We start from the raw sequence: 23,898 nt of genomic DNA, 5'->3' as shown, positions 1-23,898 counted from the left end.
GAAAATCTTGCCGAAGGAAATACTCACTTATGGCTGCGCTTGCTGGAAGCACCTGCCATGGGGGCCGCGGAGCGAGGGAGGACTGCCCCCGCCCCACCAGCCCCGTGGGCCCCACTATGGGCCACCACTCCCCCAGCGGCCGGGGCCGCACCTGAATCTGTTGGGGCCTCGCAGGGGGTGCGTGTCACAAGACTGCTGAACTGAGAGAAACTGGAGCAGGCCAGGCTGAGAGGCGTGGGCGGAGGCTCTGGCGCTGAGGTCCAGATGGCAGCCGGTGGACTGGCAAGGACGGGGCAGACCGCTGCTTCTAGAAAGGCCCAGACCTCTGTTCCAGGGGTGTCACCAGGGCAGGGATCTGGTCATCACTGCCCAGGGTGGGGAAGCTGGAGGCCCGGGAGGGCACTGGGGTGGCTTGTGTTTCCCTTATATCCACTCTGGGGCTGTGGGGGTCCAGGAGCGTGGCCCCGGGGCAGCCACGGGGCCCCGAGATAAGGGATGAACGCCGGCCCTGCATGGAGGGCCTGGGTGGTCCCAGGGGTATTGCTCTAGGGGCCAACTCCAGGTCATGCTCTGAGGGAAGAGATAATTCTCACCAGGTCCCAACCCCGCGCTCCTCCTGAGGGCGAGTTACCGTGGGAGAAGGGCTTCCGGAGGAGAGGCTGCTCCTGAGCGGGTGCTGGGCAGAGGGTGCGGTCCCCCAGGGCCCGGCTCCAGGAAGGGAGAGCAGCCCGGGGCTGTGTCAGAGCCATGAAGTTTGTCTTGGTGCTCCCCCATGGCTGAGCAGCCCCGAGCGGGTCCCCTGCGTCATAGACTAGCGTCTCCCTCTGTTAATGGAGAGTTTCCATGAAGCTCAAGTGAAAACAGATTTGCATGTGGAGGATGCTCTTTGTGAAATATGCAGCAGTGGGGTGGGTTCCAGGGGCCTCTGCCCTGGGCCCTCCTGCCAAGAGTGGCTCAGCCCTGCTGCCCTCACAGAGCATCCGAATCCCGTCAGCTCGGCGGGAGCTGGATGAGCCCGAGATGCACGACCTTGAGAAGCAGTCAGCCTCCGGGCAAGGCTGCACCTAAATCATCCAGGGAGAACACTCTGTGTTTGCTGGCTGCTTTGAAGTCGTCACGCACAGCGAGCTCCAGCATCCCCTGCCAGTAGGCCGGGCTGCCTTAACCCTTGCAGGGGGAGGGCCCGCAGCCTCGGGAGGCTCCGAGGGCTGGCGCTGCTCCCTGGTGGCTCTCTTACACCAGGACTCCCTGCAGTTGGGGCTTGGCACCTGTCCTGCTCGCTTTAACTGTTCCCAACACCCTCAGATCTCAACAAAGGCACAGTTCTGCTGCTACGCCGAGGGCTACTAACATTATTTGTTGTGGGGGGACTCTCTGGGCTGGCTTCCTGATTCTGGGAATGCCTGGCACCATAGCCTGGTGTTCTCCTAGGCCCCGCGGCCCAGCTGTGGCCTCGTGCACACTGTTGACCTGTTCCCCCATTCCTGATGGTGGCCAGAACTGCCTCATCAATTCTGAAGGGCCATTTTAGTGTGCAACTTGGGCAAAGATATTCCGAGCATCCTTCAGATGACTTAACGTGGAAAGGGTCAGGCTTCCCAGAGTAAATCGTGTTTTTAATGCGCTGTCTGAGTGATTTCATTAGGTTGCAATGTTAAAGAGAGGTGTGTACCGTGCATAACTTATACAAATGCCTGCTCCGTCTGGGGAGGCCCCAGAATGAAATCCCTCGGAGATCCCCGAGCCTCACCACCACCTCGGGGACGCTGATTATCACAGAGAGGAGCACGCGCAGCAGGGACATAGTTATTATGAAGGCGGCGGGAGCAGGGCGGCAGCCAGAACGCTCTCCCGGTTTGGGAGCGGGGGCTCCGGTGGGGCTGGGGGAGCAGGGGCTTCAATCACTGGCCCCAAGCTGCTTTGCAGCAGTCCTGGTGCCCGGAATACTAATCAGCCCTCAACTTTTGAACTCCTCTTGGTAGAAAAAGAAGAAAATGCACAGAAAGAAGCCAATGCCATGCCCAGTGGAGGGATGCCTTTCATTTCTTCCTGGGGTGGGAGAGCGGGAGGTTCGGGGTGGGGCGGCTGGGGCAGCAGGGATGCTGTGGGGGCCACACCTGTCCGGTCTGCCCTGTGACTGCAGGTCCGAGGCACAGTGATGCCCCAGCCTGGCCCTTCGCTGAGGAAAGCCACAACGTTTTATCTGACTTTTTAAAGGTCTTTAGTGACCATAAGGCAGAGAGCTCAGGCAGGGTATTTACTCAGGACTCCAGTTTTGGGGGAAGCTCTTTGTGAGACATGAGACCCCTTTTCTGCCCCTGCCCCTCCTCGGGGGTCACGTGGACGCACGGTCGGAAGGAAGCTCAGCCGAAGCCCCTGTGCCGACGGAAGGATGCACACCCTGGTCTCCTGGGTCCTGCATCTGCTCAACCCGGGAGAAGGAGGGGAGTGACGATCCTGGAGCCCTTTGGTGGCTGAATGCCCACTAGACCTCTGCTGGGGGTCACACAGGGTCACCTTGATGAATCCACAGCTACTTTGGAGGTTGCCCCTGTGAGCTCATTCACTCGTGGGCTCTCTGCTGAGGATGCCCTGTGTCGGGTGGGGTCTGTTGCCCTGGGCTGCCCCTGCCGGCACCTCTGGCGGAGCTTTGCTTCGGCTCCTGGGTCTGACACTTGCCCGCCGCCCGCCTCCGCCCGCTGTGGTTGCTGGTTATCGGGGGGAAGAGAGCCTGGCTCGGGCACAGCACAGAGTCTCACACCTTCCTGCCGTCGACTGTGTGTCCGGTCGCCAGGATCCCATCTTCCTTGCCTGGCCACCATACTCTACTTTAAGACCCAGAAGGTTCCTGCAGAGATGTCCCTGCAGCCCCTTTTCCTTTGCGCTCACACCCCTGGCCCCTTCCCTGGTTGTGCCTGAGTTCTCCCTGACTGTTGGCAGACCCTCTCCTTGACCAAACTCCAGCAGGCTCTGCTGGGCCCAACGAGGCCCCATCCTTGGGCGTGTCCTCCAGAGCCCGGGTTTGGCACCAGTCCTGCCACGTTTGTTTAGCCAGAATCCCCCCACCGGTATCTGGCCACATCCCTCATCTCCTGCCCCAGTTGAGGTCTGATAACCTGGCCTGCCGCCAGCAAGAACACCCCCCAACACTCAATTGTCCATCCCTCGGCCCCCCCCGCCCCTCGTCTGTGAGCGCCCACCTTCCCCTGCTGTATTCAGCTGAACCCCATCTCTCTGCCCCACTGTGCAGGCCAGCTGCCGTGGTCCTACCCCCATCACCTTGTCCTTCATACGAGCGTCTGGAAAGTTTTTCCCTTCCACTGTAGGACAGATTTATTTCTTATTCTCGGTTACATTCCACATGGCTGGCCCAGGGGTCCGTAATTATGGGGTGCATAATTAGCCCTTATGGCATGCCTACTGCGCGCTCAGCCCTTCCCTCTCCTCGGCAGTGTGTGATCTCCCCTTACTGCTGGGGGACTCGGGGGTCTCACAGCGGGATGGCTCCTCTCGTAGCTGGGGCAGGAACCTGGATCTCTTCCTTCACCTGAAAGACATTTGTTGAGCACCTACTACGTGCCAGGCACTATGCCGGCTGCTGAGTGAACGGCAGTGAGCCTACCAGGTGCCCGACATAGGCTACCTTGGTAGTGGACGCTCAAACGTTAGTTGCCTAAGGACACAGACCAGGGGTTGAAACCATCTGCTTTGAAACTTAATGGCAGATGAGTGCTGTTCACCAAGTCACATCATCAGGGGAGGCCGGGGTGTGGGGAGGCAGGAGGGGAAAGCCCTGAGGGGGCTTATCTTCTTAGGACTGGAGGATTACCACCACAAGGCAGGACGCGGGTCCTCTCCTCCCACAAATGTTCACGTTTCACCGTCAGGCCAGGACCCTGTGGCCCAGTAGAGGGGCTCGCCCAGCTGACCTGCCCCGCCTGAGCCCCTGGATGCCCCAACCTGCTGCAGGCAGGGGAGGGCACAGACTTGCCGCTGGGACACGGGCTGCTCAGAAGGGGCGGAGATGAGCTGAGAGATGTGACCTCCTCCTCCCAGAGGTGCCTGAGGATGCTGGCCTCGGAAGGCGGAGGCCCCAGCGAGGGGCGGGTGATGACAGATGACTCAGCTGGGGAATTGCATCAAACAGATGATTCAGGCAGAGACTGAAGACCCCACGTTCCAGGCAGCTGAGGTACTGCAGCCCAACGTGGGCGGGAGCCCTCACGTGGCCGGGGGTGACGCGGGGTCCCCTGGAGGGCCGAGAGGAAGGACAGGCTGTACCAGGGGCAGCGCGGGCTGGTCGGCCTCCGAGGGCTGCTCTCGTGAAAGTGTCCCCAGGCAACGTCACTGTGCGTGTGCTCTCCAGCTGCTGGAACATTGTGTGCAATGGGGTCTGAGCAGGAAAACATGGCGGGCATGGCCGGAAGACCGGCGTCTTTGGAGGGGCGGTGGTGGGGCAGTGCGTGTTGGCCTGGGGGCAGGGTGGGATCTGGGGCACGGGACCCGTGTCGGAGGGGTGAGAAGAGGGGTGCGGCCAGAGCGGGCAGGGGAGGGCCGCAGGGGGAGGAAGAGGGCAGGGTAGGCGGCGCCGCTTGGGCCAGCTGGAGGTGCACCCCAGAGACCCAGGCTGTGCAGGCCGTTGCCGCGTGTGGACATGAGGAAGAGGGGCTTTGGGTCCCCCCTCCCCACGTCCCGTGGGCCCCAAGAAGTGGACAGGCAGGGGCTAGGCCCTGCTCCCTGGATGAACTGGAGGCCGAGGGCCACTCCGAGAGTCACCCCAAGCCAGAGGCTGGCTCCCCTGCACTTCCCTAAGTCCCCAGCTCCAGAAGTCGGTCCTCCCTTTCCCTGTTCAGTGTTGTTCCTCAGAAATGGAGGGTCTCACTGCATGGTGCACCATCAGCAAAGGTTCACTGTGTTTGGAGGAGGCTGGTGACGGTGTGAGCGTCCGTGGAGTGTTCAGGTTGGTGCCGCGAGGGCTGGGGGAACGGTTCTACTGCAGGAACTGAGAGAGCGAGAGCCCGTCTGACCCCTTCTCCCATGTACTGGGGGCTGGGCGCAGTGTGGTGCACGCAGTGCTGAGGCCGTGGGCACATGTGTCACACAGGGAGGCCCCCGGCCAGGACCAGTGGGCCTGCGTGTGCGTGATGGACTCTGGCAGCCCCAGGCTGGCGACGGGAGGCCTTTGGGCTCGGGTCCCCCTGGATCAGAAGCTCCGTGCTCTGTCTCTCCCTTCCAGTCAGTGGGCGCGCGGAAGCGAGACATTCTGAGATGATGTTAGCGCCGTCCTTGGTGCACGGCAGGTCCTCAGAAGAGTGGTCGCCCCCGTCCCCTCCCATCTTTCTCTTCCATTTTTGGAAAAGTCAACAAAGAAGCCAGTTTGCCTAAAACCAAAGATGGCTCGGTCTGCGTGGCAATGTGGGGCCAGCAGATCGGAAGGCCCACGATGGCCGGTTTGCTAAGCAAATCTGCTCATGCCTGGGTCCTATTGGTCCTGGTCTCCGGAGCAGCCGGTTAACGCACTGCCCTACTTGGCGTCTCTGTTGTGGGGAGCAGAAGGGGGCTGCAGGGTGCAGCCTGAGGGAGCCTGGGCCTGGAGGAGGGTCTCGGCGGAGCCGTGAGTACCTGGCCAGCATGGGACTCTGGCACATTGCCTACCCCCTTCCAACCTCAGTTTTCCCGAAGGTTAACGAGGCCCAGAAAGCTGCTGCAGGAGCCTCAGCCCCGTACATCATTGTCAGCCGGCCCGACACCCACTGTCCCTGCTGGGGGAATGGTCTTCCATCATAAGTGATTTGAGGACAAAGGCCTGCGTCCAGTGGCCGTGCCCCATCGCCCCAGGGCCTCCCGGGCATCCATGGGTGGATGGGGAAGGAGAAAGTGGCATCAGAAGACCCCCCCCACCCCAAAGCCCAGCTTGGATCTTCACATATCATCTCTGCTCACCTTCCCTTGGCAAGAATTAGCCAGACGGCCATCCCGGGCCTGGGGTCTGGCTGGGGGTGCGAACGTGTCATCCATCCCTGACAGGCCGCTCCTCTCCAGGGCCGGAGCACATGCCGCTGGAGGACAGCCACAGTCTCTGCTGCAAGTCAGAGCCGACTGGGCCGTCGGGAGGGGCAGACGCATCAGCCTTGGGGACAGCGCCGCGGGCTCGGGGCAAACGCCACCGTTGTTCCCGAGCACTGTCCCATGCGTCTGAGCGCAGACCTTGAGGTCCAGTCCCGTAGCCTCCCGCAACTTCTGTTGCCTCCTGGGTGACGTCCGTGTGAAAGCGTCACTGTAAAGATTCACGTTCGGATAACGATGTACAGAGAGGACCCGCTCAGTCGACGGTCCCACTCTGACGGGTAAAGGGGCGGCACTGGGGGTGGCTGTGCAGAGCTTCCTCTGCCCCCTCTGGCGGTCAGGGGCTCCTGGGGTCCATCCTGGAAGCTCTACACCAAGTGAAGTAAGTGTGAAATAGATTCCTAAGTCTGTGTGCGTGGCGGGTCCCTTGTGTCCGCCCGTTTCCAACTCTCAGAGGTGGGGAGTCAGCAGGGACTTGCGTCAGGAGGGGGGGCTGTGCCTGTCCCCCCGCAGCTCGAGGAGTACGACGCTTCCTTCGGCACACAGGCCTGCAGACGCGGCTAGTGCTCCCGAGGCACTCGGTGGCCAGACGCAGGGAACTCTGCCTGCGCCGGGCAGAGCACAGCGTGACCCGGGCAGACCTTCCTCCCCGGAAGCGAGCGGGTCCCCGTGGGAGTGCCTTTCTCCGTCCACCACTTCCACGTGCCACCAGATCCTCACTGACCCGTATGGAGGGGCTGATGAGAAGGCTAACAGGGGACTGTGTGAGCAGCATGCACGTCCCATCGACCTTCCTCCTCCTCAGGAAGGCCAGCTGAGGTGCGGACGTATCTGTTATTGACCCGTAGACGTGCCCCGACCCATTCGCATTTGAGTTTGTGAGCTGGAAGAGGTCTTACCATTTGCAGTTTTGCAATCCAGGAGACTGGGAAGTGTGTGAGCGGGCGACCCACGGCTTGGCACGAACCCTGGCGCCCGTGGCGGGGCCGGGGGCTGAAGCCCGAGGCCAGGGCAGCTTCCAGTGACTCTGCTGCTCGCGGCGTGGCTTTGCCCACGGTCTTGACCTTGGGGCGAGCCACTCCCTGGGCTGCTCTTCCGACACCATGTCCTGGACCCGAACCCAGATGCCCACGGCGTCCAGGGCTGTGTGTGGTCCTTTTAAAGCCAGGTTTGTTGAGAGATGAGCTCCAGGCTGTGGGGAGTCTGAGAAACACACGGGTGTGCAACCACCACCACCACCAAGATGGAGAACACTCCCACCCCCGCAATTTCACCCAGTCCTTCCTGATCCATCCTCCGCCACCCCCTCGGCAGCTGCAGATCCCTTTTCTCGCCCCATGGATGTGCCTTTTCCGGAATGTTCTGTCCGTGGGTCAAACGGTCTGTGTTCTTTCCATCTGACTCTGACATGGCTTGTTGAGCGTATCGTGGTGCCCCTTGTTGCCGGGGAGTGGGTTTCCATGGTGTGCATTTGCACAGTGTGGACTTCCATTCCTGGGCGTTGGGCTTGTGTGCGGTTTTGGTTGGACAGGGACTTCGTCCTCTGAACAGACACCAGGTGATGCTCACATCCCTTCCTTCGAATCCCGGCCAGCTAGCACAGACCTCCTGCGGTCGCCGCGGTAGTTAGGAGGCGTGCAAAGCCCAGGGAACACGGACGAAGTCGTCGTGTGTGCTGGCGGAGAAGATGCGGCCTGGCCCACGCTGCCCCTTCCTGTGTGAGCTCCGGCAAGCCACTTAACCTCTCTGTGCCCAGCTTCCTCATCTGCAAAATGCAGGAAGGAGGCTGAGGGGGTGGAGCCTGGGGGCTGGTAGGAGGGGTCAGGGAGGGCGGACTCAGGGAAGCGCTGCCTCAAGCAGGCTAATCTGTGCCCCTTAAACTGTGCTGACTGTGGGGGCTGCAGAGGTCCCCAGACACCGGTGGCGATGGCGTCCTGGCAACAGGACCTCGGCACCACCGCCCTGAGGGTGAGCATCAGCATTACGGGCCCAGGAGCGCAGGGCAACCCGGCAGGAGTGTCACTGGCCAGTGACTTCCTTCTCGGGGCAGAGCCCTTTCATCTCGGGTAGTTCAGCACAACTCCCTTCCCTCCAAACCACCTAATCAACCCCCAAACAGACCAAACCTCCACGTGCACAGCCCTGGAGATGTCCCGGCACAACAACCCTCTTCACGCTGGTTCTGGTGGATCAGAACCAGGCAGGCCTTCCCTTCCGGGGGCTCCACAGCACCCATGTCTCTTCGCAGGGACTTTATAAACATTTGACAATTCTAGGGGAATAGTCGATGTGATTTGTCCTTGCAGAGAGCTTCCTAGTGGTTGGCGGCTGATCCTCGTGGGTGGGGGGACCCGTGTGGCAGGTGCAGCCTGGCTCTGGAACAGCAGTGAGGGCTGACCCTTGCTGCACCCGGAGGATCATTCTGTAGGGTCGGGGGCCTTTCTTTCCTAGCACTCAGGAATGCTGCACTCATGTTCGCAAAAGTAGGGCCTCCCAGGGCCAGTGCCAAGATGCGGAGGGAGCAGACTGCTCACTTTGGGGTGGGGCACAGGTGCCGAGGGGCTGCAGCTGGAGAGGACGGGGTGGGGGCGTCCCTGCCAGCCATAACCGCTACTCCGAGTCTCTGCTCGCCTCATGGGGAGGGCAGGGGACTCCGCACCGGAGGACAGATGCCAGGTCTGTGGCTGGTTCCTTAAGAAGCTCTCCGGGTCCCACCTGGCGAGAGGCACACACCCACAAGAGCTGCATAAGATCACTCCTGTGACCAGCGCCTTAAGAACACGCTGTCTTCTCCTGTCCCACCCCTTGTCCCCGTGGAGCGCCCAAGGGAGCCCACCAGGTCCCCCTGACGCATTGGGCAGTCCTCAGTCCTGGCCACCCGGTGCAGGCCATGCATCAGTCGCTCCTGTGGCCAGGGGCACACCAGCCTCCCCGGGCCCCCACGTCCTTGTGCAGAAGCCCGGGGGCTGGCATGAGACTGGATTTGGGGCCCCTCACAGCAGACCGGCCGCGCGGTATCCCACTCCCCATGGGCATTTCTGTGCCGAGGGAGACTTGCTGGGAGGATGGGACCCCCTTGCCTCCTGCAGAGAAGTTGCCACCCAGCTTGGCTCTCGCCAGCAGCACGACCCCCTCCGGTGTCCACTGGGGGCGGGAAACACCCATCTGCGTTTGAGTCTGTCTGGAAAATGCCTCCGCCCCACCCGTCTGAGGACATCTTCCCGATAGCGGGGCCTGACGCTCTTCCCCTGGTGTCCTTGGAGCAACCCCCGTCAGGGTGCACGGCGAGACTCTCATCGGGGACACGGCTTCCCGGGCTTCGGGGGGAGGCTGGTCTCCGTGGCTGCCTCTCGGCCGGTTGACCCGTTGGCTGACTTTCTGAACACGTGTGGACAGAGCCACCCCATGGGCTCCAATGCCAGAGGACTTTCTAAGGCGGGCGACGTTGGCTGAAGGTGCACTGCCAAGTGTGGCCGCCCCTTGGGCTGACACGGGGTGACCGGCACCACTGGCCTCCCGCAGAACCTGTGACCCTGTGTGTGGACCAGGATGGGGGTTCTGGTGGGAACGCTCAGACGCTGATGGAGGTCAGCCTTTGCTGCTGGAAGTGGAGAAGCCACGGCGTGGCCAGGGGCCGAGCCTCCCGTGGAGCCCAGTCCAGCAGGACTCTTAATCCTTTGGGGCCGGGCAAGGCCGCGGTATTTTATCATTGGGGGTACCACACGGGCAATGTTCTGAGCAGGGAGAGACAGAAAGGAAATGGATCTGGGGAGAAATGAAGTCTTTTCATTTTTTTTTGCGTCAAATGGTACGTACAATTTTGTGTGCTACTTTTATGGATTACATTCCATCATAAGCATTTTCCCCAAGAAATTAAACACTTTAAAAAAAGCGACATTTTTAATGGTGGTATAATCCTACATCAAATTATATGCAAACAGTAATTGAGTGTGAGAATCCCCTGGTTTAGACATCCGTCTTTGCCTCCAGGGAAATAATCAGCATTTACAGTGTGGTGGCACAAGCCACAGTTGGTCCTCCCTGCCCCCGGGAACCCGACTGCCTCCTCCTCGACTCCTTCCTTCTTGAGAATCTTCCGCTGGAGGAATTCACGCTCCCAGGGGAGCAGAGCTCCAACAAGGTGCGAGCTGGAGTTTGGAGATTACATTGACTGGGTTTTCTGTCCTCTGCAGTTGACCACAGGGCTCCTCAGGACCCGAGGGTGCGGGCAGGGTGTGGTCAGGAGAGCAGGTCTGGAAGAAACGGTAGAGATAAGTGGCTTTCTGTTTGCGATGGAGGGTCCACGTGCCCCAGTAAAGTGCTTGCACCAGAAAGCTTTGCACTCAAACCTCAGTTTGCATCTTACCTTCTCACCTTTGATCCAAAATTATGAATGTTTTAAAATCTCTTGATGAGTACAAAGACATTGTCTTTCAGAAGGTTGTAAAAAACACAGATCTTCCAGAAGTTTCTAAAAGGGCATTGGGTAAAATTGGTTTCTGGGTACTTGCCAACATTGGCGGTCATGGCAGGGAGTCGGGGAGCCATGGGCAGGAGGACGCTTCCCCACGGGTAATGGGGGGCATGGTCCTGGGGGCAGGAAGGGCTTCCAACAAAACTCGCCTGCCCGGAGAGATGGGCATGGGGGGCCTAGAACAAAGAAGACCCTTGTTGAACCCGGGGCTTCCAGAAGTGCGGAGATTGACCTGAGCTTTTTAGGATGAGCGGGAGTTTGATGGGGGCAGATGGAACCACAGGGGCAGATGCCAGAAGGCAAGATGAAGACTTTCCTGAAAGATATCTCTGGTTTTAGGGGGAAAGCTGGCTCTCCTTTGGGTCAGGCTAGAGTCTGGGAACCTGGGGCACCCGAGAGAGATGAAGCTGCTGGACTGTGCTGGCCACGGTCACGGAGCTGGAGCATGCGTGGACCGTGCGCTCGCCTGAATGCCGCTAGCTCGCTGGCGTCTCCCCATGGCCGGACAGTCTGCAAGGCTCCAGCCCGCTCTGTCCACTGTCCGTCCATGAGGGTGTCGGCCGCCTTGTAGGTGAGGAAGCTGCAGGCCAGGGGGTTTGGGGCCAGACAGGAGCAGGGCTGAAACCCTCCTCCTCTGCTTCTTCCTTCTGGCACCGAGTCACCGTCCCCCGCTCACACTCGTGGTGTAGAGTGGGCCAAATGGGTCAGGCCTCCCAGAATTTCTGCCCATTGCCTAGAAAACAGGGACAATAACACAAGAATTGCTTTCCACTTATTAAAGATGAAGGCATCTAGAGCTTTATTGATGTTTGCGTGGTGGAAATTGAATGTGCCAATAGGTAATTACAGCAATATTAGCAATAGCATGAATTATAAGTCTAAAATAATTGAAATTGGCTTTTTCATGTGCAAGTGGGAAGTGCTGAGAATCCTCATCACAGGGTCTGCGTGCAGAGGGAAGCGTACGGACTCCCGAGGCCCTGTGGCCTTGCCAGCCGCTGCGTCAGTCGCGCCCCAGGGACACGGTGGCGTGGCGGAGGCAAGCTGGGGATCGAGTGTCTGAGCCCCAGAGCCCGTGCCCGCCACCTCCATGTTCTCGGTCGTCACCCTTGTGGCCTGTCCTAATTGCTGTTGCTCCCAGTTAAAATGGTCATCGAAATAGTCTCGCAGAGCCCATCCTGCGGCTGGAGTGCTGAGTGCAGTCACCGGCCCCGCGGTTCATCGGGTCCAACGTCCCGAGCCTGGGGCTGGCGTCCTAGGAGGGGAGGTGTGTCACTCAGTCTGTCGATCAGCACGAGGACGTGGGAGCGTGCTGCTGAGACCACTGCGGGGTTACGGGGAGCGAGCAAGCGGGTAGGGGACGAAGGGGGTCCACAAGGAGGAAACAAGCCCCCACTGAGCATCCTGTCTGAGACACGCATGGCCTCTAAGCTTTTGGCGGCTGTTTCGCCTAATTCATGTGAACTCCGAAGGGTGTGGATGTGGCGTGTGCCAGGCCAGTGGCGCAGGGCCGAGGGACGGCTTGCTGGGGGCTGCACCTGTGTGTGGGCTCTGGGCTCCGGGGAGGGAGCTGTCAACCGGGGCACTTCCCAGGCCTCCCCCACCTGCTGGCGCACCCAGGCCTCCACACCCCACTGCCCTCAGAGGGACGCTGGGGCAGCAGGGGCTTGTCCGTCCCAGATCCTCCTCGACCCCCTTGGGGCTCATCTACCTTCTCTTTCTACAAACCTTCCCTGTTGCAGATACCCACCCCTGCACCTATTTATTTATTTATTTATTTGGCAGAGGCACAGCGAGAGCAGGAACACAAGCAGCAGGGGCAGAGGCAGAGGGAGAAGCAGGCTTCCTGCCGAGCAGGGAGCCCGATGCGGGGCTCGATCCCAGGGCCCTGGGATCATGACCTGAGCCGAAGGCAGACGCTCAAGGACTGAGCCAGCCAGGCGCCCCCACCCCTGCACCTATTTTAAATGTTTCCTAAAACTCCTTATCTTCCAAGGTTTCTTTTGCCTTTGCCTACACTATGGCTTCACTTTACATTTATTATGATATCCCAGTATGTGTGAGGTGCCGGGTGATACAAAGTGAGGAAGCCCAGCCCATGGCCTTTGGGGCCATCCTGTGTGGGGGCACCCATGCTGCACGGGGGGTCAAGGGAGCAGGGCAGCGATGGAGCTGAGGACCCTGGCGGCCAGAACCCCCTCACGCACAGAAGGCGGGGGCCTGCAATTCACGTCATTCCCTGTTCTCTGTGTCACTAGAGTGTAAGTGTGCGGAGAGAGGCAGGAGAGAGCAGAGCCTCGCACGCAGACCACCCAGCAGGCCACGGGGAGCCACCGAGACGTGGCTGAGAATGTGGCCTGTCCTGTCTTCATCTACACACCGTGACTTGGAGCAGAGTGCTCTCCCAGCCTCGACTGTGCCCAGCGCATGTGGGCGGAAGCGGCAGTTTCTGGATCCAAGCCACGTGCCTTCAGAATCCCGAGCTTCTGTTTCCTCTCCTGCCACGAGAACAGGCCCGGCTCTCAGGACCCCGTCCTGGCACGTGTGGGGCGGGGGGGATTTTCTCAGGTTCTGGAAGCCACAGCCCAAGATCAAGGTGTCGGCAGGGCCGCGCTCCCTCGCTCTGGGGACAGCTCTGCTCTGCCTCTTCCAGGCCCTGGTGGCCCCAGACCATCCCGGGCTGGTGGCTGCGTCACGGCATCTCTGCCCGTGTCCTCATGCGGCCATCTTCCCAGCGTGTCTGTCTTCACGTCCTGGTGGATCAGGGCCACCTGGTGACCTCACCTGATGCAAGTGGCTGCAAAGACCCTGTTTCCCAATAAGGGGACATTCACAGGTGTTGGTGGTTAGGACTTGGACAGAGGCTCTGGGGAGGGGGGCACAGCTCAGCTCACAACAGCTAGCCTCCTGGTTCAAGGAGGATGGGAGACACTGCCGGAGCCATCCGGTGGGCTACGGACCCGCCACCTGAGCTGCAGGAGTGGTGGGCAGCTGGTCGCGTGGCATCACTGTGCCGAGGAGGCTGATACACACGTTTCAGGGTCATGCCACTCAGACCAGTGCTGCCCTTTACCGCGTGCCCCTCATCAGGCCTCACAGTCTTCCCTGGGCCCCGTCCTCCGGCTCTTCCTCCCGCGTCCCACACCCTGCCCGTCTTCCACCCTCTACAGACCCAGCCCGTCCCCCTCACTGAGGTCCTGCTTGTGCCCCAGCCCACGGCCACGGCCACGGCCCCACAGCACTGCCTGCTTCCCGGCCTGGGCGCCCGGACTGTCCCTGACTCGCCCTCGCTTTCACGTGGCCACACGAGTCTCCAGAATTGTCAGTGGCCAAGCCTGGCCACAGAGGGGCAGCGGGACCGTGCTGGGAAGGAACAGCCACGTGGTGGGCAGCAGGGAAGCCCGAAGCAGGGCGTGGGAACTCTGTGCAAAGGCCGGACTTGCTGCCCGTGGTTGTCAGGGCCCAGGCTGAGGGCCGCCCGCCCTCCTAGCTCCTCTCTGTCCCTTGTCTTGCTCCTTCCTCCGCCGCCACCTGGGCCGTCCACCCTCGTTCCTCCTGCCCGGGATGACCTTCCCCGTCTCCACTGGCCGGATCCCCAACTCCGTCCTCTTGGGGCGCCTCCCGGGATCTCCGTGGTAAGGCGAGGGTGCGGGACGGGAAGGCCAGGTCCGGGGTGGGGCAGAGATGCTGGGGGGAGTCCCTGAAGGAAGAGAGCGCGGAGCAGTCACCATACACAGGTCTGTATTCAGAAACAATTGTTGGTAATCTGGTGGGTCAGCAAAAGCTGAGGACAGTCGGAACGACTGTCGCAACAACGCAGCACAGCCTCGCGTCTCCGGGGTCGCTGGCGCTAACACGCATGTCACCGAAATATGCGGGAAGGGAGGGGCGGGGAGCAGAGGGGAGGAAGTGCGGGGGGAGGAGGCTTCGGATCTGCTCCCGCCGTCCTGCCCCGTGTCTGGACCCCAGAACCTCTGAGCTCTCCCGGCACGTGCCCTGGCCTTCTCGGGAAGACGTGCTCTGAATCGAAACACCTGGCCTTGTAAACACCTTTCTGGAAGATAAGCTTGCATGTTTAAAATTAGGAAGTGGAATTTATGACATTAGCGTAGGACCTTGAAGATGCTTCATTTGGAGAAGGCTTTGCTGTTAAGATCTTACTCCAGCTCTTTTTGGCGTTTGTTCCTGTCGGTGGCTCTGCATCATTTTGGGGAATCGCCTTTGACGCTCCCTCTTCGTGTCCCTCCTTGGGCTTCTTTGTCTTCCCTCCTGGGTTCTGCCAGAGCGCGCTGGGCTGAGCCGCAGGGGTGAACTGAGCGTGTGCCCGGCGTGGTCAGGTTATGTGGCTGTGGATGGACGAGAAGCTGGGAAGCGGCCCTTGAGTCAGCCCCTCCACCCGCATGCCCGCACAACCAGCCCCTCCTGGGGCGGCACAGGGCACAGGCCGGGAGCGTGCTGATTCCGCTCCTCGTTCCTCACGCGGCTGGCTGGGTGAGCTCAGGCCCATACTCTTCAGGCCTGTTTCATTACGTTTAAAATGATGGAAAGGACACGTCTCCTGTCTACCCTTGATGGATTTTGCTGAGAATCAAGTGAGCTGATAACAACAGACACGATTGTCTTGGTTACAAAGGCATCCTACGGGAAGCATGGAGGATGGCCCCCACTTTTCACTCAGTGGGGATCTGGGCCTGACACACCCCTTACTCTGGGCCCAGAATTCCTGATTCCGGACAAGCCTGCCCCCCTCCACTTCACACACACATGTGAGTCCACACACAAACACATGCCCATGCAGCACACATGTACACACACAAATGTATGTACTCACACACATGCATTTGCACACGTGCACACCCACAAACACATGTGCACAGATCTGCACACCCACAAGGGCACACCTGCACACACACACGGCATACACATTTGCACACAAAACACACATCCACACATGTACACACCTACACACATGTGCACACCCACAAAGCACACACATGCATTTGCACACCCACCCACAGGCACGCACGCACACACTCACACACACACGCGGGACTCTGAGCAATGTTCAGAGTGGGCACAGGTTTCCCTAAAATCGTGGTGAGCACAGGGACAGACTTGTCACCGTCCTGCTTTGTGACTTTGGGCAAACTCTTTACCCCTCTAGGACCTGGTGTCCAAACTGTCCAAACAGAAAGGGGATGGGATGAGGTGTCCATCGGAGAGAGTTCCAGGAGGCAACACAAGTTGGTACCTGAGGGGAGTGATGGGCTGTGTTCCAGGACAGCCGGCTGAGGGCAGAGCGCTGGGTGGCTCTGGACCTGGGGCTCTCTCGCCCAAGCCCGAGGGTGCCATGTGGAAGGGCCGGAAACCCGGGAGAGCTGGCCAACCCCGGTCTTGAGGCTTGCCAGGACCGATGTCCTTTGGGCTAAGGACGGGCCCAGGATGGCCCGCAGTGAGGGAGCACTGAAGGGCCTGGTGACCTCCATCTGTCCTCCATGGCCCTCTGACTCATCCCATGGTCTGGACCCAGGTCAGGCCAGAGGGTGCAGGTGGACCAGGGGGGCAGAGCAAAGGGGTGCAGAGCTGAGATATCCTGCCCAGCCCCGTGTGTGTGGAGGGCAGGCCCCACTGTGAGCAGGACAAATCTGTGGTGGGCCAGTCGTGGTGCTGAGCACCTTTCCTGTGTCTCATGGGCACAGAGAAGGTCAGGCTGCCATCCTTCCATCGCCCCACTGGGGAGGGCACATGCACAGGTGCATCAGACTGTCCCCCGGGCCCCAGGCCTGGCTCTGCCACCAACCTATCGTGGGCCCAAACCAGCCAGGTGCTCTGGGAACATGCTTTCCTTGAGGTTGTGGGTCTTCCCTGTAGGACATGGTGGAGAAGCTGGAGCAGCCCGGGATGGCATGAGCCCTGCACCGCCACCACCTGCCCATGACCCCCGGCCCATCACCATCTCTGGGGATAGCCCTGGCCTGCTGCACCCACCCCGTCCGTCACCTGCGAGAATCCAGCAGCCAGCTCGTCTGACACGACACAGGCTCCACGGCTTTATCTGGGCTCAGCAGGCCTGTCTGGGCTGCCTCTGTCCCAGCAGCTCTGCGCTGAAGACACCAACTTGGATGGCGTCCCGGGGCCGAGCGCCCCTGGAAGAGGCTTCCCAGAAGCCTCTGTGGACGGGCCTCTGAGACCCAGGCAGACGGGAGCCCACGGGCCCTTTGGGAGTGGCCGCAGGAGAGCGGGATGTCTGGGCGGGATTGCAACAGCGAGAAGCTGGGGTGGCAGGCTGACCTCCCACCCTCCGAGGGGGCGGAGATCGCTGCTTAGATCACCAGCATCTGCAGTCGTGGGGCTTCCGCTCCCGCAGTGAGGTGGTGGGGCATCACCCTCTTCACCCCAGGCCCTTTTGTCTTCCCTGGCGGGTAAGGGCGATTACATGGGATCCAGCCATCGGCCCGGGTTGTATGGAGGCCTCCCTGACAGGCACATTGGAATCCGTTTAGGATGGGCCCCAGATCCTGATTCATACTTTCCGAGCCCCCATGAGACCCTAGGTTACTGGGAGCATGCCACGCCAAGCCGACACAGTCCCCTTTTGGAGAAGGTTCTGGGCATGGAAGTTGAGGGAAGACCTCAAGAGCTGGTTCTTCTAAAGGATGAGTGGATGTCCCTCAGACCCAGCTGGGGATTGGGAGGGTCCAGACCCCATGCTTGCTTCTCCGGCTCCTGCGGATTCTTCCCGTGCAATCTTGCTGCCACAACCTAGAGAGGACAGGGGCAATGAATTTTCAAAAGGAGAGGTTTTTGTTTGAAACTGACTCAAAATAAGGAAAATGGATCAAAGCTTTGAAAAGATGTAGGTGTCCTTGTACTTAGCTCTGCTGAGGATACCTCCTTTCCTGGTCCCAGGGGGAGGGTTCTGTCACCGAGCATGAGGTCACGTGGAATGCAAATTAACCTGCAGCAATCAACAGCAGTGTGTGTGTTTGTGTGCTCATGGGGTGTGTACACAGGAGCATGTGTGGTGTGTATTGTGTGCACCTGTGTGCATGTGCGTGTGTGTACATGTAATTGTGTGAGTACATATGTACCCATGTAGTGTGTGCGTGTGCACAGGCATGTGTGTATTGTGTGCACCTGTGTGTACATGTAATCGTGTGAGTACATATGTACCTGTGTTGTGTTTGCGTGTGCAAGGCTTGCGCGTGTGTGCACGGGTACATGTGTGTATTTGTGTACACCTGTGTGTGCATGTGTGTGTACATGTAATCGTGTGAGTACATATGTACCTGTGTTGTGTATTGTGTGCAAAGGCATGTATGTGTGTGTGCACGGGTACATGTTTGTATTGTGTGCACCTGTGTGCACGTGCATGTGTGTACATGTAATCATGTGAGTACACATGTACCCATGTTGTGTGTGCATGTGCAAGGCTTGTGTGTGTGCGCACGGGTACATGTGTGTATTTGTGTGCACCTGTGTGTGCATGTGTGTGTACATGTGTGAGAGACACAGATAGACACAGAGACAGAGATGGAAAGAGACAGGGAGAGAGAGAATTTAATCGTGTCGAGGAGCATCTGCCCTGCACAGAGGGCACGTGCATGTCTGTAGTGAGCCGACAGATGGCCGTGCACAGACAGATGGGGTGTGCCGTTGCACTGACCAGCTCCATCCCTTTCATGCCCTCACAGGTGCCGTGGCCGGCTGCCCTGTGGTTCTTAGGTGGACAGGTCTGTACTGCACCCTCTACACATATGTGGTGTCTGCTCAGCTTCCTGGGGAGACCTGGCTGTGCTGTCCTGTGGCTGCAGAGGAGGGGCCGCTTCCAACCTGGCTGACCCCTGAGCTGGCCTCTGCCCGTGCTGTGGCTCTGTTGTCTCCTCAAGCCCTGTACAGCCCATGTGGGACGAAGGATCGAGGAAGCCACCTGCCGATGTGCCTCTCCCCCATCCTGGGACACTCCACCTGCGGTCCAGGGGCTTGATCTGGCATCGGTCCTGCCCTGCGCACCTGCTGTCTCTTCTCCATCATGCCCTGCCCCTTCGCCCCCGACCCCTCTGCCCTCGCCTCCTCCTCTCTCACCACTCCCTTGCTGGGGAAAGGGGCCACTACCACATCTTTGCGTCTCCCCTCGGTGGGACTGAGGTCGGGGCTCTGCGTGTAGAATGTCAGTTTGTCCCGTGCTGAGAGCTTTCAGCTGGGAGGGGGTATTCCGGGACCCTGGCTCACAGTCTGTGGCAAAGCCCCAGTGGTCTACCGGGCAGAGCGCCTGGAAGGGGCCTTGATGTGTGGGCAGCCGCTGTGTCTGTGAGTGCACAGACTTGTTGGGCATCCCATCACCCACGTGCTGGGCTCCCCCACATCCACGTGTTGGATGTGGGCAAGCTGGAAGCTCCTGCCCCAGGTGCGGAGGCTTGGCCTCCCTCCTGGGTTTCTGATGTTTCCAAACTGGGGTGTCCCATTGCATTTTATGTGACCCCACGGAGAGGGCCTGTCATTCCAGCATGGAGGCCACGTCTCCCAGAGCTGCTTGTCTCCCCAGGACAGGCCCCGGGGTGGGGATAGCCCTCCCTGCTCCTCGGCCGGTGACCTCAGGCGTGACTTAACCACAGGAGGCTCAGAGCTGCTGGTCGGCCTCCTCCCCGCCCGTGTGACCTTGCCCACTGCCCACACTGCATTGTGAACCTCAGCACACGCCCGGGAGCCTCACACCCGTGATGAATATGTAAAGACAGCGCTGATTACAGACTGTTTTATGATTTAAGGAACATATTCGCATACTTTAAAGGCTTCTTGTAAGGGTTAGATGGGGTTAGATGGGGCCGCCATGGAAGCTGATGCCCGCAGTGAGGTGGGGCCTGCTCTGCTTGTGGCCCCAGCGGCTGGACGTGGGGCCTGGGATTTCGGCGGGGCTTGCTGCAGTCTCAGTGCGGTCCCGACACATAGCTAACCCGCCCTCCGACTCCCGGTGGGCAGAGGGTGAGGGCCAACTCGTCTTGTCCACGGACTCAGCCCCAAAATCTAGATGGACTGGGAGGCCAGGTCCCAGCATGTAGGGGAAGGAGCGGTTTGTGGTGACAGTGGGCTGTGACCTCCTGACACCCCCCTCGTCGGCTCCCTCCTGTCTGCGGCCCTGCTGACAGGTAGCTGGTGTTAATGAATCTCCACTGGACACAGAGGTCATCTTCTGGGTGTGTTGCTATCAAGCCCCCTTCCAGCATCGTGATGGATTTGGGATCACATGGCCTCCCAGAGGGACCCCTAAGTATGGTTCCTGCCTTCTCCGCCTGCACTGCACTTTTGTTTATGACCTGATTAGTGTCCCAGGACTGCTACATCCAAGCACCACTGACCAGGCAGCTTAGGACGGCCGTCCCAGAGCCCAGAAGGCAAGGGCTCGGCAGGGCTGTGCTCCCTCGCTCTGGGGACAACCCTGCTCTGCCTCTTCCAGCCTCTGGTGGCCCCAGACCATCCCGGGCTGGTGGCTGTGTCATGGCATCTCTGCCCGTGTCCTCACACGGCCGATTCCTGCGTGTCCGTTTTCACGTGGCATTCTCCTTCCCGCGGGGACCCCAGTCGTGGTGGATCAGGGCCACCCAATGACCTCACCTGAACGTGAGCGGCTGCAAAGACCCTACTTCCCTACAAGGTCACATTCCCAGGTGCTGGGGGTTGGGACTTCAGTGTGACTTTTGGGGACACAGTTCGACCCACGACATGCATGGCCTGTGCCCCTAACACCTTTCCTACCCGGAAGGTTCATTCCTAGGATGAAGATGCAGGAAACGGCTCAGGAGCTTAGATATGTTAAAGAGGCCTTGACACCTTTGAACTCATGAGGAAGCCAAAGGTGAAGGCCTGTGGCCACTTTGGGGACGGTTGGGGCTGGGGTGGTGCCATCTGTGTGTCCCGCACGGCACGCTCGCCTCTCCAAGCGCACGTCAGTGGGAGCATCCACAGACATCCACCCTGCTTCCTGGGAGCGGCCCCTCCTGCCCTGTTCTCATGCTCGTTTTCAAATGGTTTTGCTCAAGCAAACCGGAGATGCCTTCTGGGAGCCCTGGCCCCCTTAAATCTGCATGAGGTGGTAGGATTGAGGGGGGTCCAGTGCCATGTGTTTATTCATGAGGTTTTACTCACTGAATCGCTATTTGTAAGAACTGTGTGCGTCCAGAGCCACTCATGGGCTGGAGGCCGGCCCTCCCATGGTGTCTCCTGCCCAGAAGACATCAAACCGGGATTTCACAATAGACAGTGTTGGTTTTAAACCCAAGACAGATAACTTTACATGGATCGGTAGATAGACACTGATAGAGACTTTCCCTCTTCCTCCTGGGGGATCCCAGCCCAAGCCTCCCCAGGAGTCTGTTTGCGGTGGGAATCAGGAATCACTGGGTTTGGGAAGCTCCTGGAATTCTCTGCCCCCTACGCACACATGCCACCAACGAATATTCTTATCCTGGGAACGCGTCTCCACATCCTTAGCAACAACCCCTGCAAGTGTGCGCACATGGATGTTACCGCCTCTGCACGCACGCATGCACACACGCACACACACCATGTACGGCAACACCCATACACACACAGGATTTTTATACCACTTTGTATGTTTTGTTCTCGTTTGTGGAATGTCTGTGTTGACGCCCCACCTAGATCTCAACTTATTCTAGGCACCCCCAGCAGGCTACAATGTTCTTGGGCCAAAACGAAAGAGGCTGAAGATAGAAGCAGAGTATGGGAACCAGGCCTGGAAGCTGGAAGGCTGTGTGCTCAGGCCTGGCTCGCACGCTGAGTGCCTGGGCTGTACCGCTTTCGGGCAAGCGGATGCCGCTCCCGCAGCGACAGGAAGGCACGTGTCAGAAGACGGGCGGTCTCGACACAGTACAGGCGCACCTAGCGGCCTCTGTGGTCGGCACCCCCACATCTGTCTTTCAACAGTGCGCTCTGCCCTGCGTGTTCACGGTGTCTGCAAAGCAAATAGGAACATCACACAACGTCCCGGGTCTGCGGCGGGCCATTGTCCCCTGATGCCCCCTCTGGTAGCGGGATTCGGCAGTTTCTGCAAGGGTTTTGTTTTCTATATTAAGACTTAGACAAATAACCACAGGACTAGCAGGGCATGACCACCCTCGCCTCCTGGAATGAGGACCAGGTGCATGTTACCACCCAGTAACCTGAGAGGTGAGGTGGCCCCTGCACACATCCATCCTAAAGCCCGAATTTCTCCCGGAAGAGGATTGGCAGAAAAAGAGAGTTTTGAAGTCCTGTTCTTTCCGGAATGTCCAAGTTGCTTCTCTGGGTTATAAATGGCCACACCAGTGCCAGCCACCGGCCTGTCAAGGGCTACAGCTCAGGGCCGCCTGCTGAGCCAGTCAGGGCAGCCCCCAGCTGCGGGCCAGTCCTCTCCCACGCAGTGGTAAGGATGAGAGGTCAGTGATTCTCGGGCCTGCTCTGCCTCTGCCTCTGGCTCTCACAGAACCGGAATGAACCAGAATGCACCAGCGTGCCTCTAGAGGTGCTCTGAGGTCGGCAGGCCAAACTGTTCCTTCAGATTCCTGCTTCATCCCAATTCTGATAGGGTCCCTGCCCCTCCTGTTGGGCCCACACCCCCCTCCTGCACCATCTGCCTGCTCCCCGGCTGGCGCCCTGTCAACCTTCCCAGCTACAGCTGGGAGCCTCGGAGAGCTGGAGTTTGGTTTAGCAGAAAAATGAATTTGAATTCTTCCCTCTGGGCCCCCCCTTGCTTTCCCCCTCCTCCCCCTCCAGGACCAATTTATCTGCCAGTCCAGCCTCCAAGTGGAGTTAAGGCCAAGTTGGCCACCTGCCCATGCTTGTCAGCTTCTTTGACCAGATGACAGGAGAGCAGCTCTCAGCCAGGAAAGGGCTGCAAGCCCCTGTGTGTGAGTGCTTGCAGGCCCTGTGCCAAGGCGAGGCAGGCAGGGCAACCGGAAGGTTCTCCCAGGCTGCTGAGGATCTGTGGCGGGGGTGGGAGGCCCCTGTCCCGGGGGGAGACACAAAGCTATGGGCTGTGTGTGCGTGTGTGTGTGCATGTGTGCATGTAGGTGCATGTGTACGAACATGCACTTGCATGGGCCATAGGTGCCCACATGCACAAGCACGTGACCACACCCATGCGTACATGCGATAGCACACACGTTCTTGCACACACGCATACAAGCACACACATGCGATCACGTGTACACATGTGTATGCACATACATGTGTGCGTGCATCCCTGATGTGGCAGAGAAAGAGCACGAGGTAGCCTTTAAATCCTCTCCAGCTATTTGGAGTTCCCGCAGGTGTCTCGGACTGCCTGCACCTGCCTCGGCCTTGGCATATGAAGTCTGCTCTCTGGGGTTCCACCTGCCATGCCCCCAGGGGCGCTGCACCCCGGGCTCAGACTCCCCACAGCGTCTGAGTCTGTGCCCAGCTGGAGCTGAGGGGCCCGCCCGCCCAGGTCTGGGGCGGTGAGCCTTGCTGCAGTGTCCCTGGCCATCGGCAAGCTGCAATGCCTAGACTCATTCGTTCATTTAGCAATGATTCTCTGGGCGTGCTGTGTTGTGTGTCCAGATCTCTGGGCTGTGAGGGGGCCAGAGAGAAGGGGAAGAAGACACGCGGGTGCCCCAGTAAGAGGATGAGGCAGCCAGGCTGGAGGGAGCCTCGGGAGCCACCCAGGTGCCAAAGCCCTGGACACCTTGTCCTAACTGACCCCTGTACTGTCAGACACCTGTGTCCTCTCTGTCCTGTGGGAAATCCCCTTTTGGCTTCCAGTTACCACTCTTTTCATGCTTGGTCTCCTCATACCCTGGGCACCGTCCCCGGGGGGTCTCAGCATCACCCCTGGCCGTAGTCACCCCCTCGCCAAGGCCCCATATCTGTGTCTGCCCCTGACTTTGCTGCAGAGCTCCTGATCTGCATTTCCAGCTGCCCTTGGCCTCTCCACGTGAGGGACTCACAGATGCCTCAAAGCCACCCAGCAACCACCAACCAACCCGGGCTTGCCTTGGCGTCATCCCAAACCAGCCCCCGTCTGCATTCCATCCTGGGAAGCATCCACTGAGCTGGAATCCCGAAGCCCCTCTTGCCTGCTTGCTGGCCCAGCCCCAAACCCCACTTTCCTGCAGGGGTCCCTCCTTCTCCGTCCTTGGGCTCTCATCATCTTAAGTCTTGCCCACATCTGAACCCCGAACTATCTCTGCCTTAAGTCTGTGCCCCGTTCCACTTTGCCCCACCGCTTCCGTCTAACACAGACTTTAGTCCGAGCTACAAACTGCCTCCACTGAGCTTCCTTCTTATTCTCCGATGCATGCGCACCCTAGTCCCTGCCTTGTGATTGGGGGAAATGACCAGTC

Source organism: Callorhinus ursinus, unplaced genomic scaffold (genome assembly GCF_003265705.2).
Source record: "Callorhinus ursinus isolate GAN/ISIS: 27379988/994484 unplaced genomic scaffold, GSC_fseal_2.0 scaffold10, whole genome shotgun sequence".
NCBI classification, from domain to species: domain Eukaryota; kingdom Metazoa; phylum Chordata; class Mammalia; order Carnivora; family Otariidae; genus Callorhinus; species Callorhinus ursinus.
The sequence above is the reverse complement of the archived record's forward strand: the minus strand, read 5'-3'. Positions refer to the sequence as shown.